At 43.8% G+C, this 15,464-nt stretch overlaps 1 protein-coding gene and 1 long non-coding RNA gene across 10 annotated transcripts in view; one reads left to right on the top strand and one right to left on the bottom strand.

Annotated features, from left to right (window-relative positions):
* Nucleotides 1-8,851, bottom strand: part of PAK1 (p21 (RAC1) activated kinase 1) — a 60,054-nt gene extending 51,203 nt beyond the window's left edge. For 3 of the 9 annotated variants that reach the window (XM_085509819.1, XM_085509807.1, XM_085509785.1), the window contains exon 1: nucleotides 8,284-8,316. The gene's annotated coding sequence lies outside the window, so the exon portion shown is untranslated. Of the gene's footprint in view, nucleotides 1-13; nucleotides 54-633; nucleotides 741-4,669; nucleotides 4,862-8,283; nucleotides 8,317-8,731 lie in introns of those variants that run through there. The other 6 variants (XM_085509801.1, XM_015852504.3, XM_085509793.1 and 3 more) reach the window with 5 other exon arrangements.
* Nucleotides 8,852-9,869: 1,018 nt separating this feature from the next.
* LOC146762897 (uncharacterized) lies at nucleotides 9,870-13,041 on the top strand. Its single transcript, XR_014932117.1, has 4 exons — nucleotides 9,870-10,004; nucleotides 12,436-12,509; nucleotides 12,693-12,752; nucleotides 12,866-13,041. It is a non-coding gene; the product is annotated as an uncharacterized LOC146762897 (long non-coding RNA).
* The last annotated feature ends 2,423 nt before the right edge of the window (nucleotides 13,042-15,464 follow it).

The raw sequence follows: 15,464 nt of genomic DNA, 5'->3' as shown, positions 1-15,464 counted from the left end.
AACTTCCCCTTACCTTCTGCTCCTGCCCCTCTATCCAAAAACCCTCGTCACCGTGATTAAATCAGAAACAAGTTTTGGGAGAGAGGGCTGTTAATACGAGCTGGCAGGATGCTGTTTCAGCAAGAATAACTTTCATGCAAGCCAGAAGTCGCAGTATGACAGCGCAGTGAGTCACCTGATGACAAGTTATTGAAGCATTTAGGCACTGTTTTGAATTCTAAAAATTGACACTGCTTTGCTGTGTCTAACTGGAGGATGTGCCTTTATTGAACCTAGAATTCAAACACTGCCTCTGGCCGTCTGCCTCCGTTTAAAGACAGCCTACACAGAAGAATATACTGTTTGTGTTCTGCTTTCATAGAATCATACAAGTCTTCCGGCTTCCAGAACCCTGGAGGAATCCAAGCTTTTCTGCTTTTTATTCTAGAAGGAAAAGCCATTCCCAGCCCTACCCTCACCTCTTCAGCCTTTCTGAATGACATCAGCACATCCAAACATTTCCATATCCTATCACTGCCTTCTCCATAGAGGCAGGCCACGAGTTGAGGATTTCTTCCCCTTATCCAACCTCTGTCCCCCTGCCAACCCCCGAAACAGCTGCTTCTTAGTGTGGTGGAATACAAAGCACACTACCTCCCTACTGCTCATCTTCAGGATCACAGATGGTTTTGGACTCCACTTCTCATCAGCCTTGGGGATGTCCAGGGAAAGTAGAGCTGGACAGGAGATGAACAGTGTTACTGTAGAAAGGGAGAAGGAAAAAAAAAGAAAAAGAAAAAGGCTTTAAGAGATATAGTTAAGGAATGAAGATAGAGGGTGGGAGAAAAAAAAACAAATCAGAAGCATACAGAAGGAATCATGGATATAACCTGAATTGGAAGGGTCCAAAAGGATCATCGAGTCCAATACCAGCAGAAGTCAGTTCCCACATACACGCCGAATTACCTTTAATATGATTGTCAGTGCTCCCAGATATGAAAGGAGAGACAGCAGTTTGACATTGCCAGGCTGCAGCTTCATCAAGATGAAATGTCAGCTTAATTTTGCTCATAAAATGTCTTCAAAGTCTTATTTAGGAACATGAGATAGGGATTGAAGGCAGCCTGGAAAAATAATACTATTCCCACACTCTCAGATTCTTTTGGCATTGGTTTCATGGTGGAGGAGACTTCTGCTGCTTTGTAGGAGTTTAATACGGACTTTTTAATCATCATCCCTGCTATCAAGGGATTCAAAGTGGCATAGGAGAATTTGTAAGATACAGAAAAGTAAGAGATTGCAGTTTTTCACCTGTCATCTTATTACCAAGATAAATAGGCTGATGCAACAATGAGAAATTTGATGAGTCAGAAACTAGAAGAGATTTCTTTATTAGATCTGTTTAAGTGCAATATAGTGCTGCAGTTCCTCCTCCTCCCTCCCTTCACAACTTCTCTGGCTTTTGTAAGGCTGAAGATTTTGGAGTCTGAGAAGAACTAAGTTCACAGTATCACAAAATGAAGCCCGTTCCAAACCAAGCCAAAGATCACATAGTTCCAGCCCCCCTGCTGCCAATCACTACATCAGGTACCAGCTCAGGCTGCCGAGAGCCCCATCTATCCCAGCCTTGAACACCTCCAGGGATGGAGCATCCACAACTTCTGCTGTTAATAAGCTCATGTTAAGATGCCATAGAATCATTCACTTTCCCCACACTTAAACCTCATTATTTAAGTCTTCAAGGCACATTTGAATCAAATTCTGTCACTTGTGCTGCAGACAGGAGTGGGAGAAATCTCCCTTGCGTGACACAGATTTTTTACATAGCTCTCACATCTCCAAAGTCTTGGAGCTTAACAGAAAGACCAAACACCTTAAGACACCCACCCACAGAATGAATTAAGGTTTGCCAAATAACTTCAGCAATTACTTTATCAGAAATGGGATGGTTTAAATGAAGGGCTCTGCAGCACGACCACCATCCATACCTACTACCCCTTTTAGTTCAGCTCTCAATGCTTTCCCATTATCATCACTGATGTGCTGACAGTTGGACTCGATCATCTTAAAGGACTTTTCCAACCTTACTGATTCTAGGATCTGCTGCTGTGGTTGCAAGGCCTCAGAAGCAACACTGAGACTGAACTCACATCTCGTTACCAAGTGGGACCGAAGACAAGCACAATAGCAGGGCAAGACAGGGCTGTGAACTCTAAGTTTGTGGTTAACATTTTGTGGTTTAAACAGGAAAGTTCGTTTTCCTGGGCAGTCTGGCAATAAAATTCAATCAAACAGTTGCGGAACAAAAAAAAAAGAGTTAGCAGTGACCACAGCCATGAAAATGCCATTCATTACAGCCCTCAGAGAATCCATAGTAAACAATCACTCCAGGACCTCTGTTTGAGGTCTTTATCTTCTTGCAGCCCCACACTTGCATGGAAACCAAATATTCCTACAGCAATTCTTGATTCCAGCAAGAAGTGCCAAGAGTGGAGTGCCTCGAACCATCTCCAGGAAATCCTTTATTACAGATATTAGTTAAACACAGTCAGAGATCCGCATTGGAAACAAGCCTGAAGTCATCAGACCTGTAGACTGAAAACTACATTTCTGTATTATAAAGGCCATATAATGTATTTCCAAACATATTGAAAAATGTGATGCTCTTCGTGAGCCAACACTCCTACTCACACTTGTTTCCTGAGCTTAAATAAAGATTTATTTTTATGCGCTGCATTTTAAATGGATCTGCCTGATTTTCTAACAATTAGTATGTAAATATCTGCCTTTTGACTTTAATTACAGTGTCATTATTACAGCCATGCACTGATTTGGATCACTCTCAATTAAGGGACCTTACAGTTAGTACAAGCTAAGTATAACTAAGTCTTGCAGTTTACTGAAAACACTGGCCTACTGAAAACAATGCTTTGCTGAATAACATAGACAAACTTGGGCCACAGTAAGACTTAACACATTCTGTGGTTAGCAAAGGAAGTGATGCTAAAATCCAGCTTGAGCGAGGTGTTCCTGAAAGAATAATAAGAATAGAACATATAACTTGTTCTATTTCCAGAAGAAACTGCTAAATGTAATGGGTGTTTTATAATTGAGAGTCTTATTAAAATTAATGAACTAATCAATATTGCATTTCAAATTCTGACATGCCCATTTGCTGCTAATTCTTTTTTTTTTTTCCTATGCACTCCCTGGTCTTTGCAGCTGCTACCTAACTGTTAAATTTACCTTTTATTATGAAGGAACACCAGAGTTCAGACTCAGGTGAGCAGCTCGATGAAGTAGAAAAAGCAAAAGGTAAATTATAAGTCTGGTCTATCGCATTTTTTCCCCTTCTATGACAACACAGAGGGTTACAGTGCTCGGTAATGGCGTCAAGCACATGCTGCACCTTACAAAGGATCACTGCCACAAGCTGAAACAAACCCAACAGCCTCAGTAGCAGTGACTGGATTTATTGGTTCAGAAAGATCTACTCCTCCCCGCTGATGATGGAGGAAACCAGTTTATCCATCATTCCAAACAAGACTGAATTATGGATGCACATGAATTCTACATTCAGCTCTGACTTACAGCCCCTCCAAAGCAAGACTGAAATAAGACATTCTTGAAATACCTACTAAAGGCAAAGGATAGATTCATTCTGGCACAGAGCCTTTGAATTGAGCTTGCTGGTGAAACTGCATAATATTCATTTCAAGATAGCTGGGAAAAATAAACTCAAGTTTTATAAAAGGAATTACTTCTCTGTCTACAGAGGAGTTTGGGCTAGAAGTCCAAGGATCTCATATTTTAAGAACATGCATTTGGTAATCTGCAAGAATAGAAAATAATTTATATTGGAAATCCTTTATGCTAAAGAACCGACGAGGTATTTCACACTGTACAAAGCACTCTGTATGCAAACGAGGAGAAAAACCATGTGCAGTAAGACACCAGATCCAATGAAATATGCTTCTCACTCCAGCTCCTGGTTCGTGAATAGAATCCAAGCCCTGAGAAACAGGCTCCACCTTGTAAGAGAGCCATCATACAAAATACCTGTGTGCCACTTATAGACTTAAGACAACCAACAGTTCAAACCCTAATCACACTTACAGAAAGTAACTCCAAGTCCCAAAGTGGTGCTGTTACAACTCTGGAAACAAAACTGTGTCCTAAACTTCTCCATCCAGCAGTAGGACCTGATGATCTTTATGGGTCCCTTCCAACTCAGGACTGCCTGTGACTATGATTCTATTTGATTTTATTTCTCTCTGCTGCCATTTGTAAAGTCAACAAGAGCCATGATTCTACCTCACCCGTAAACTGTGCAAAGGCACTACATACATTAGGCAGGAGACAATGCTTTAGGTAAACCTGGATGACACTCCCTGCCCTAAAAACACAAAAATTATGAGTAGTTTTTATTTTTATCCTCCATTTTCCATTTCGATTACATGTATGGATTAACGTTATAGAAAAAGAAGAGAACAGAGGATGAAACAAGGTTTTATGCCTCACACAATGCAGACCTGCCACTTGATTTCTGTTAGCCCCATAGCTGAAGGCCAAGATCAAGATCTTAATAGCTACACATCAGATGTGTATATATATGTGTGTGTGTGTGTGTGTGTGTGTGTATCATATATATATATATATATCAGTATATCATATGCCATGGTTCTTATACCTTAACTGGGATCACAAAGTGTTATTGTGGGAGAAATTCTTTCCTTTCTGAAAGAACACTTGATTACTGCTTCTGCAATCTTCTGATTTGGTCTGTTTTACCCAAAATAGGACCTTTCTTTTATCCCATCAGCATATTCTCCTCCTTGACAACAGGATGCCTCACTTACCACCACCTGACTTAAGTAATTCTAGAAGAGAGGTAGGAAAAAAACAGTGATTTTTAAGGGAGTTATATCAGCCAGCTTATTTCGCCCTTACGCTATGCAGCAGGTCCAAAGAGCACAGATTACAAGAAGGAAGGAAACCATGGAAGGACAGTTACTGTTTAACCTGTGTCTCAGACAAGATGTAAGAGATACAGAGAGGCCGCCGTTTGCTATATGATGGGAAGAAAGGACATGTGGATTGCCAGCTTAAACAGCTACTCCAGAGCCTTGATAATTTACCAGAAGTACATTGGTACATAAACGAGACCTGAATACTTCCACTGTTTCTTCAAATTCACCTGGAAATGCACTTCATCAGATAGCTGTTTTTGTTTCCTTTTGCATCACCCTGCAAACAATTGCTAAAATGAAGGGAGCTAGAGAAAGCTATACAAGAATACCAGTGCATTTGTTAACACTGCTGCTTGGATCCTCAAATCAAGATGAGGAAGCAGAACTCCTCTCAGCTACCTGCTCCACATACAACACAATAACAGTGAGATCCAGGGGACCAGCCTGAGCACAAAGAGCAGTCAGCGTTTTTATAGTGCAACTCACTGACCTATTTTAAAGCACCTACTGGGGAATCACAAAATCATTATGGTTGGAAAAGATGACTAAGATCACCAAGTCCAACCACCAACCCATCACCACCACCCACTAAACCACGTCCCTCAGTACAACATCTACACGTTTCTTGAACACCTTCAGGGACGGTGACTCCACTACCTCCCAAATGATGATAAATTATATGTCCTGTAAGAGCCTTTTCAATTCTAATGAATAAAAGTCTGGTTAGCATAAATAGTGCTGGGCTGTTTCAAGCTACCTATTCCTAAAGAGCATCACATGCCTTTTGCTCAGGAGGGAAGAATTGATCTCTGTGCCTTACGTGCTGCATCACTGAGCATCTGCTGCCAGCCCCAGCCCTGCTCCCACTGGGAATGGGGCTTCAAAGCACCTCCCCCCAGGTGAGAGATGCGCAAGTCCATATTGCCATCAAGCCCCTTGCCATCAAGCAAAACACATTTACATTCTTCCCAGTTCCTTACAGAGGTTGAAAGCACAAGCACAGCTCTTGGGCAAGCACAGAAAAAGGCACAATACATTTCTGACACATAGTATTTCCCCTTCCCAAAGAGGTAAAAAGCCAACAAGAGAGATTTTTGTATGCATCAAAGGGAAAACAATCGGCCAAGACTTAAAGACAGACGGCTGATGTTTACAGATGCTTGGTCTCAGTTTGTTTTCCTATACTTCCTCATAAAGCATGGTTGTTTCTCAGACCCTTTACGAAGTCTATTTACTTCTGTTATCATGAGCTGTTGACAGGATGGACTGTAAACCCAGATCACTCGAAGGGTGGAGCTCAGCATCGTTTCTGTTTTGCTAACCAGAAAAGTCTATTTTTATAGGTGTTTCAATACACCCAGAAGAATGTAATGGAACTGGGCCATCACAGCTATGGTTACAAAATAATGAAACTATCCACACCTATGAAGTGAGACAGGTACAGAACAGACTGAAGCCACACTGAAGCTCACTGGTGTCTTAAGTTAAACAAAACCACTTAAGAAACCAGGTGAAATTCATGCACTTGCAGTCAAAGTTCTGCACACAACTGGGAAAGGATCCACAAAAATCAGCAGATCTCTGGGGCAAAAGAATAAGTTTGCATTTCCAGTGCAAGCAAACCAGCCAGAAAAGCAATAGGCAAGCAATATATTTTATCACAAAACCATAGGATCATTTGAGTTGGAAGGGCTCTCTAAGGGCCATCTGATCCAACTCCCCTGCAATGCATGGGGGCACCCACAGCTCCACCAGGTGCTCAGAGCCCATCCAGCCTGACCATGACTGCCTGCAGGGATGGGGCACCGCCACCTCTCTGGGCAACCTTATATCCAATCTAAATCTCCCCTCTTTTAGTTTGGAACCATTTCCCCTTGAGAGATCACAACACAGACTGTTAAAGAGTCTCTCCCCTTCTTTCTTATAGCCCTTTTTCTGCCTAATCCACAGAAAACACAGAGGGAAAAGTAATGTCTAACCACCCAGTGGACACACACCATGAGCTGTTCCACACGGAGGAGTTCTTCAAGCCTTATACATGAGCAAGACGAAAGCACCCACACAACAGGAAGGCTCTTAGAGCAGCAGATATGATGATGTTCCCTGATGCACCAGGCAACACCAGGAAAACTCCAGGTAAGGAGAATGGGGAGGTGGTTCAGTGAAAGGTACCGGTGAGTCACTGTACAAAGAGTAACTGCAAGCAAGGAGAACAAACACTCTCCCTCCCGTGCCCAGCACAGCCATTTCACCAGCTACAATGTCTGCTTTCACTTTAAAAAGCTTGGCTAGAACTAAACAGCTTCTACAGTTGTTCTTACATACGCACACAGTGTACTTAATCACCACCTAAAGTACATGCTTTACAGCTGGTAACAAGCAAAGAGCCAGGTCTTGACATCTATTTATTTATAAATCTTGCTGCTGGAGGTAATGTCTGAGTTAAGAACCAAGCAATGCCCAGCAGGAGCAGATGCACCGTGACACACACGCGGATGGAGCCAGCTCTTCCCACTAATCGTGGATTTTAAACCCTCTGGATAACAAAAGCAGCAAGAGAGCATGGATTGCAGGCACGGGAGAGATGCGGGTTTCCAAGCACTGTGGAAGGGACGAGAGTTGCTCCCCCCCGCCCTGCTGTGCTCCCTTTCCTTCGGGCTCCCAGGAGCACCCAGAGGTGCCACCCAACTCGCGAGGTCTCCTCGCTGCCGTTCGCTCCCCGATCCGAACCGGAGGGGCTCGACCGTAGACCTAGTGAGGTCCCTTCCTATCCGAGTCGTGCCACGATCTTAAGTTCAGCTTCGCTTTTAAGATCTTGAATAACAACAGATCTCATACACGCACACATGGAACGGGGGGATAAAGGAGAAACACGCTCCCACGTCCGCATCCCTGCGATACAGCCACACACAAAGCCCGGGGCTGCATTACCCAGCAATGGGCCGGCTCCTCAACTCTTTGTGTTCACCCCCCAGCCCCTCCAGCCGCAGCCAGCACAAGGTGCGGGCTGAGCCCCGACCTCCCCCACCTCAACCTCCGTCCGGAGACCCCAAGCGGCTTTCGATCGCACAGCCCGAGGCTACAGACAACACCCTTTGTTAAATGAATGAGCTGGGAAAGCAGGAGGGAGGCGATCTCAATGCCGTTCCCCCCCCCCCCCCCCCCAAACCTCTTTCTTAAATTGAATGGAAAGGGGAAGGGAAAAAAAAAAAAGAGAGAGAGAAAGAGAGAAGAAAAATAAGAACCCAGCCGCTCATCCTCTTTACAAACTTTCCAGTTACAAAAAGAAAAAAGAAAAGATCGCGGAGGAAATCCCCGGCCCAGCAGCACTCACCTTCCGCCCGCTGCAAGGTGCCGCCCGCTCTCCGCCCTGCCCGCTCCCCGCGGCCGCCCGGCGCCGCCTCCCCGCACCCTCCCCGCTATCATTGGCTCCGGAGGGGTCCAGGAGTCCGCCCCCTCCACCAAGGTGGGCAGCCCAAGGTTGGGGGAGAAGTTTGGAGCCGGTGTGTTGTGTTGGAGCTTTGGGATGGGCTGGTTGTTCGGTGCCCGGTGCTTATAGAGCACGGGGTTGGTGCGGGACTGAAGGATGGTTCGCGATTATGGTGATAAGGCCGAGGGGAGGGGATGGCCGGCTGTAGTGACTTGGTTTCTGTTCTCGGTATCTCAGAACCGGCTCCATTAGGGACCGTGTGGCTCGCAGATCCAAAAAAGGAAAGAAGGGAAACTGGCTCTGCCCTGCTGCTGTGCTGCACAGCAGGATGTGCGTATCGCAGGGATGTTACCTTATACTGCAAGAGATGGGGTTTGTCCTCCCCCACGATGCAAAGCTCGCTGGAAACTTGTCCCCGTAGTTAGCAGGAGTGTTCAGCACCGCGCTTGTGCTCTGCTGGGAGAGAAGAGGTGGGGTTTGATCACAGGCATTCAGGAAAAGGAAACGGTGAGGCTGTCTAGACAGAGATGTCAAACGCTAAGTGGAACAGGTAGATACATGGGAGGCAAATAATGCAGGTCACCACATCAGACCTGATCTTACAGAGTCACAGCACGCTCGTATACAACAGCATTGCACAGCCTTGCCCTTCCCTCCTGTATCAGCGTTTATCAGTTCCCCTGATAAGTTTGTTCAGGAGCTAATGAATCCGACTGAAATACACAAATAGAGGAAGTGAGAACACAAGGAGTGGCAGGGAAGGTTGGAGTGCAGCAGGGCTGATTTCAATCAGCTTAACCTGTTGCTGAACCACATGCTCAGTTACTTCCCCCTAGATATGGGAACCCCCAGGTACGTGGGAGTCGTGCGTGATCACTGCAGCGAGGAAAACTGCACAGCTGAGCTCAGATTCCATAGCTGCAAAGGAAGCACACAGAGCTGAAGTTAGAACTGAGCACAGCTCCCTTTCCATCCCACACCGAGTCCCGAAGAGTGACTCTTTCTGTACTCTGAATAAGAAAACCTCTTAAGAAACAAGGATGCACCCTGATAGTTTTGAAAACAAGTTTGAAAACAAGCCAGGTGAGAGACTGGTCCAAAGTACTCCTAAGGGTGCCCTCTCTGAAAGATATCTGACCAAACACATTTATCCAACCCCATGACAGTGATATGGAGAATGGTGATGGGAAGTTACTGGCAGTGGTTGGCCTAAGGCCTGGCCCACCATCAGCCCATGGATTGCTCCAACAGCCCCTGCTATGGCTGCTGTTATATTTGTATCACAGCAGCACGGAACAACCAGAATACTGCACTTTAATTAGAAGCATTGTAAAGCAAAAAGACTTTGTCTATGCACAGGTTATCTTGGTTCAGAAATCGTTTCACTTAAATCTTTTTATATTCACTGCGAAACATTGAGAATATTCTGGGATTACGACGCAGTGTTTGGAATAGATCCAGATCCCAGAACTTCTCTATCTATTGTATTTCAGAGAGGATTCCCAAACACATGGCAGAAGAGCTGTTTGAGATGCACAGCGTCAGAATGGGACAGAGCTACTGCAGCAAACCAGGTTTTGTACTTGAGAAAGGAATGAGTGAAATGCAGATCATTTATTTGCCTTGTAAGTACTCAGAGCAGAGAAAGTGCTCAGGGGGAATTTCATAGAAATGATTCATCTTGCCTTGAACTCGGGATAAACTCAGATGGCCCATTTTCAGTTTGGGTAGGAAAAGGTTTCCTTATACCTCACAAGGGTCTCCCATTTTCAATATGGGTATAAAAGAGTTCTGTGGGAGACCAGCCCGGGCCTCAAAGACCAACACTGTTCAGTTGTTTATACTTCAGATGCAGAGCAGAGAGAGGAGCCCAGATATTGTGGGGCACATCCTGACAGTTTATTCTCCATCAGCAAGACCAGCATTGATGGTTCATATCATGTTGTGCATCTCTGCTCCTTAGCTACTCCCTGCAGCGTGCCAGTGTGACAATGTGTGCACCTGGGAGGGATCAGCAAACTTCTCCACCTAAGATTTTTACTAAGATTTTCAGCCAGATCGGATCCCAGGCCTTGACTGAAATGATGCACAGGGAATATAGGGGCATGTGAAGTCACAGGACTGAGGAATAGTACCTTGCTATGGTGTACCAGTTTAATCACCCGCAATCATTTGTCCACTCGAACCTGTCTGAGCAATTACAGACAAGTTGGCCTCAGCCTACAAGGAATCAGATATCAAGAATACCTTGAAGAATTGTCACAAACAGGGAGAAACTTAATGACAAGGCTTAATAGTCAGACAATGATTGGAAAAAGGGAAGGGAAGGGAAGGGAAGGGAATTCCAATGTCAGCGAATCCAACTAGTGAAATAACGTAAGGGCCAGAACATCTGTCTGCTAGAAAGCAAAAACACCTGGTTCCTGCCTTAGCTATTCTGATGTTAGATGGTGTGTAGTGGCCATCACCAAAAAACCCTATTTGGAGCTCCAAAATGTATGTAAGTAGCAGACTTTTTACTGTCCTAGAGAAGCAGTTTAAACTTTGGACAGCTTATGCCAATTCAAATGCCAACTTTTGATTTGCTGAGATTTCACTGCCCAGAGTTGGGCCAAACACAGAGATAAGACCTATTTTGGCAAACCTGGCTCTGAATTACATTCACTCTTGATCACTTACATCCCAAATCATTCAGGCTCTCCTTAAGGGTTTTCTTGTTTGTTGAGCTATGCTGTAGCTGGTTAAAAACCCAGAGGAATCTTTGTGCCATTCCAATGTTAAATCATCACTTACTGCTTCATCGAAGCCCTGGAATCCAGCAAAACCTCTGATGATGAATACTTTTACATTCCAGATCTGCTTTAGCCAGGAAATTGCATAGTGACAGCTAAGAGCACTCAGTGCTTTGGTGAGCAGTCAGCAAGTCAGGATGAATACTAGGGAAGCCACAAGTGGCTATTTGATTCTGGAAGCCTTATGTAGCTCTGGAAGTCATAAAATACAGATGGGTAAAGGCTTAACAACAAGCTCAGTCTTTGATTCATTAGCTAACAGCTGAATCTAAGTACTTACATCCCAGTTTTGAGGCATGCTGCTAATTCAAGCTTCAAGAGATGGGCAGATTTGTTCTGCACTGTGGAGCTGTACTGGTTCCTGGTTTTGACTGGGACTTTGTTTTCTCAGTGATCTGAAGAGTTTCATTTCTTGAAAAATTATCTCCAGCCATTGGTAACCTTATTTTAGAAAACATATTTAAATGTCTAATCTTTCTTCCCCCAACCCCTCATACATTTTGACCACGTTGGGTCAGTCACTGGAGCTACGCTAATTCACACCAGGATCTGACCGTTTACATTTTAAACCTGCATTGAGAAAAATAAGTGTTCTAACTTGAAAACCTGCTTTCAGATATTACAAACAGCATCAGCCTGTTCCAAAAGTAACCATGACTCTACGTTCAGAATGTCCTTTCTTTCAATCTCTTAGCTTTATCCAATATCAGAGCTTCTCTCTGCTGTTGAAAAAGCCTATCTCTGCCTCTGTTCTTCCTCAGCTACTTCTTAAAAATATCTGCTCCTACTTGGTCCTCCCCTCCATCCTCCCAGCCTGTATTATTCATTTTATCATTAAACTCATTTTCAAGTCTTTCTTGATGCCCCCCAGGAAACCCCAGGTAAGCATACTCATGTAGTCTAGACTCTCCCTTAGCAATCAGTGCTCCATCTTGACTAGAAATCACAAGAGCAACTCTGATTTGTAAATTCTATGCATCTGGGTAGAGCTGCAAATGAGAAATGAGGCCCCCGGGGAGAACTGGAGGGGCTCTAATGCAAGGTAGGCAAAAGTGGGGTAGGGGGAAGAGGAGAAGCTGGTAAATACTGCTCATTCACTTGGGTCTTTGGAGCATGAAGGAACTTGCTGGCAGCACAGGAAGCATGGAAAGTAGAATGGTGGAAGCAGACAGACACGACACTTAGCACATGACAGAGTGCCTCTAGACTGGGAAGATACCTGTAGAAATCATAAGGTGTGCTATGGTTGCTGTCTCTTTCCCAGCTGCCCTGTCCACAGCATGGCCTGGCTCTCTCAGATCTGCTTGGGGAGACTTTCCTGGCTGCAGGGATGAACAGGTGAGACTCAAAAACAGGTAAATTTTCTGCAGCGCAGAACACTGCTTCCAACAGTCAAATCTGTGACAGGTTTTCCTCCTAGGATTCAGTGTACAGAGCTGGAATGGTTTTAAAACACACGCTCCGAATCGCTTTTATTTCCTCTAATTTTCTGTCCATCTTATTCTGTCTGTTTTACTACAGTCCAATGGTGCAGGAAATCCTTGTCAGTGAACATCTGGAAAAAACACAGTAGATTTACAGGTAATTTGAAATCAACATTTCCTGCTGAGCCAGGAAGAAACCCACAGTAACAATGCTGAAAGTGAAATTAATCCAACTACATATATATTAAACCCCTTTTTACTTAAAATTAGAGAGAACTAAAGAAGAAAGCTTCAACATCAAGGCAACCGACTCTGAAAGAGAGCAGTGAAACAGACTGCAATAAATTCACCTTTCATTGGGGACTGCCCAAGTGTAAGGGTCTGTCTTAGAAAGAAAATAATAACAAAAATAATAATAATAAAATAATCAATTAGTTTTTCCTCTCTATTGTTTTTTTGTAAGTGTATCTCTGTGGAGATTCCACTTTAGGGTTTAAAAAGAAAAGCTGTGCAATGCATGCAGTGGTTTGAATGAGACATCAGACAGGGACCACTAATCTAGGGCTATTTCATTACTTAAAATCTAACAAAATCAGCTCATTTTTTCTTGCTTTCCCTACCTACGAGGACACTCAAATAAATAGTGGTCATCCAGCCTGGAGGGCTTTGTAACAATGCGATGGTGTAACAGTTAAACTCTTTTGCTGAGCTTATTCATACTGCATGACTCCGAAGACCCAATCCTGTTCTTATTGAAGCTAGAGAGACATTTGCCACACATTTCAGAGAGAACAAAACCAGCCCTTCAGTCACAGCACCTCTACCAGACACTGTTTCACACCCTGCCAAAAATGTCAGAGCTTGAATCACTTCAGTAGCTTGAGCCATTTAAAACTGGACTGAACAAAGCCCTGGAGAATGAACTGCACAGCAAAACCTTCCCCTGTTCCTTTCCTTATCTCTGCTTCTGTCTCACTGGGTTACATGGGTAGCAACCAAAAACTGCAGAGCACTGACAGACATGGAGTTGGTGGATGATCCGTAGCGATGCTTCATAAGGAAGCTGTGAAAATATGAAAGTAACATTCTCCATTCCTACCTATTTGCATAATGTCCAAGAGGAATTAAGTGAATCGTAACACAAAGATTATAGAGCAGCTGCCTGAAATGTTTAGGAAAAAATATGCAGAGTTTTGAACTATTTCATGCCAGCTTTGAACAACAGTGCATTTAAAGTACAAAGTTAAAGGTCTTCAGCAACATAATTTGTGTAGGTGTGCAGTAAAATTAGATCACCAAGAATGCTGAGCTGGAATGCCCATTTTGAGAGCTGCTTCCATAGTTAATCCAACAGAGGGAGCTGCAAAAGCTAAGGGGAGGTTTGGCTGGGTACTGTGATGCTGGTAATTCAATTATACTGGTTGGTCACACTAAAACCAAAGTTACTCTGGAGATACAGATCACACTGAGCCTGCCAAGAGAGCTGGCCCTGCAGAATTCCTTTGGTATGATGTACGTCTCAGTGCTCTCCAAACCACCGATGAGTTGCAGATTGGGCTGCAGGACCCAGGAAAACTTCATAAATTGATTGTATTGCATGATGTGGTAAATATAACACATGGAACCAGATATGTTGTCTTAAGTGAGGGAAGTGCAAGTTGTGTAAGTTTTGTCTGTCTTTACATACACATTCCTACACTACCTTTCCACATACTTTTCCTACACTACCTACAGGACTTGCAAAATAACATCACAGCAGCACATGAGCCTTTTCACTGGGCACCATAATCCAAGATAAAACTGAGATTTTAGCCTAAATTTACGGTCAAATACTCTCTGAAATCAGAGAAGAATCACATCACACTTGCTAGGGAAGGATAACTTCAACTAGGATCTCTATTTTAGACAAAATTCACCATTGTAACTGCACCACTTTCTGTGATGAGGTTTCTTGTCCTGAGTCTCAACATCTTGTCTGGTTTGTTAATTAGCAGTTTTGGGGCTGGCTGTTCTGCTTCTCTTTTTGCCACATTTTTCTGGGATATGTTGCAGTTCTTATCAAAGTATTCAATTCTTACCAAGTAATTAAATTCATCAGCATAAATTAATCACCGAAGTACCCTTTGAGCAGTATTACAGATGGGGAAAATGAGATAAGAGCTCACTCAACCAGTAGCCTGAGGCCATGCAGCAAAAAATGACAGCAATTATGCTCCTTGAATTCAGGAGTTGCTGTCTCCCAGCTCTGTTCTCAGACTAGATCATTCCTTTAGACTGTATTTGCGATATGAAAGACAAATCTAATCGAACAGACCTGGCTTAGTATAGACATAGAGATCTAATCTTCAGCAGGCAGGTGAACTACAGGGGAGATCAAACCAGACATGCTGCATATTGCTGTTTGCATCAGGCTGGCAGCCTCTGTCCAAATGCTTTGTATTAAGGGACAGCAATCCCGCATGAAGACATGACACCAAATCTTACTCTGCTGGTAGTGGCCTCGTCCCATCCAGGCTGTACGATGCAAAGGGCTGCATAGAGAAAAAAGGCCTAGAGATGTAAGGTAAGTCATTTTCAAAGGGCTGTTGCAGAAATTGAGCCAACTGCTGATGTATGTGGATTGTGTGAGAAAGTGTGGGGAAGCTCCTTGCTCGCAGGGAATTGCAGTTGGAAACATTCAGGTTAAGCAGCGGACAATGTTGTGTTGTGCAATCTCTGCATGGAGGATTTTTTGTTTAGAGCACACATGCCTAGATTTCTGGGAAGAGCACATCTAAGAAAATCATATTCAGGAGGACCAAGCTAAAGCAAGTGCTTTTCCCCTTTAATTTTTAAGTGGTTACAAAACAATGAAGCCCTCAGTTCTTTA

Source organism: Coturnix japonica, chromosome 1 (genome assembly GCF_054131305.1).
Source record: "Coturnix japonica strain WE chromosome 1, WE-NBRP24, whole genome shotgun sequence".
Classification (NCBI taxonomy): Eukaryota; Metazoa; Chordata; class Aves; order Galliformes; family Phasianidae; genus Coturnix; species Coturnix japonica.
This window is presented reverse-complemented; position numbering and strand designations above follow the sequence as displayed.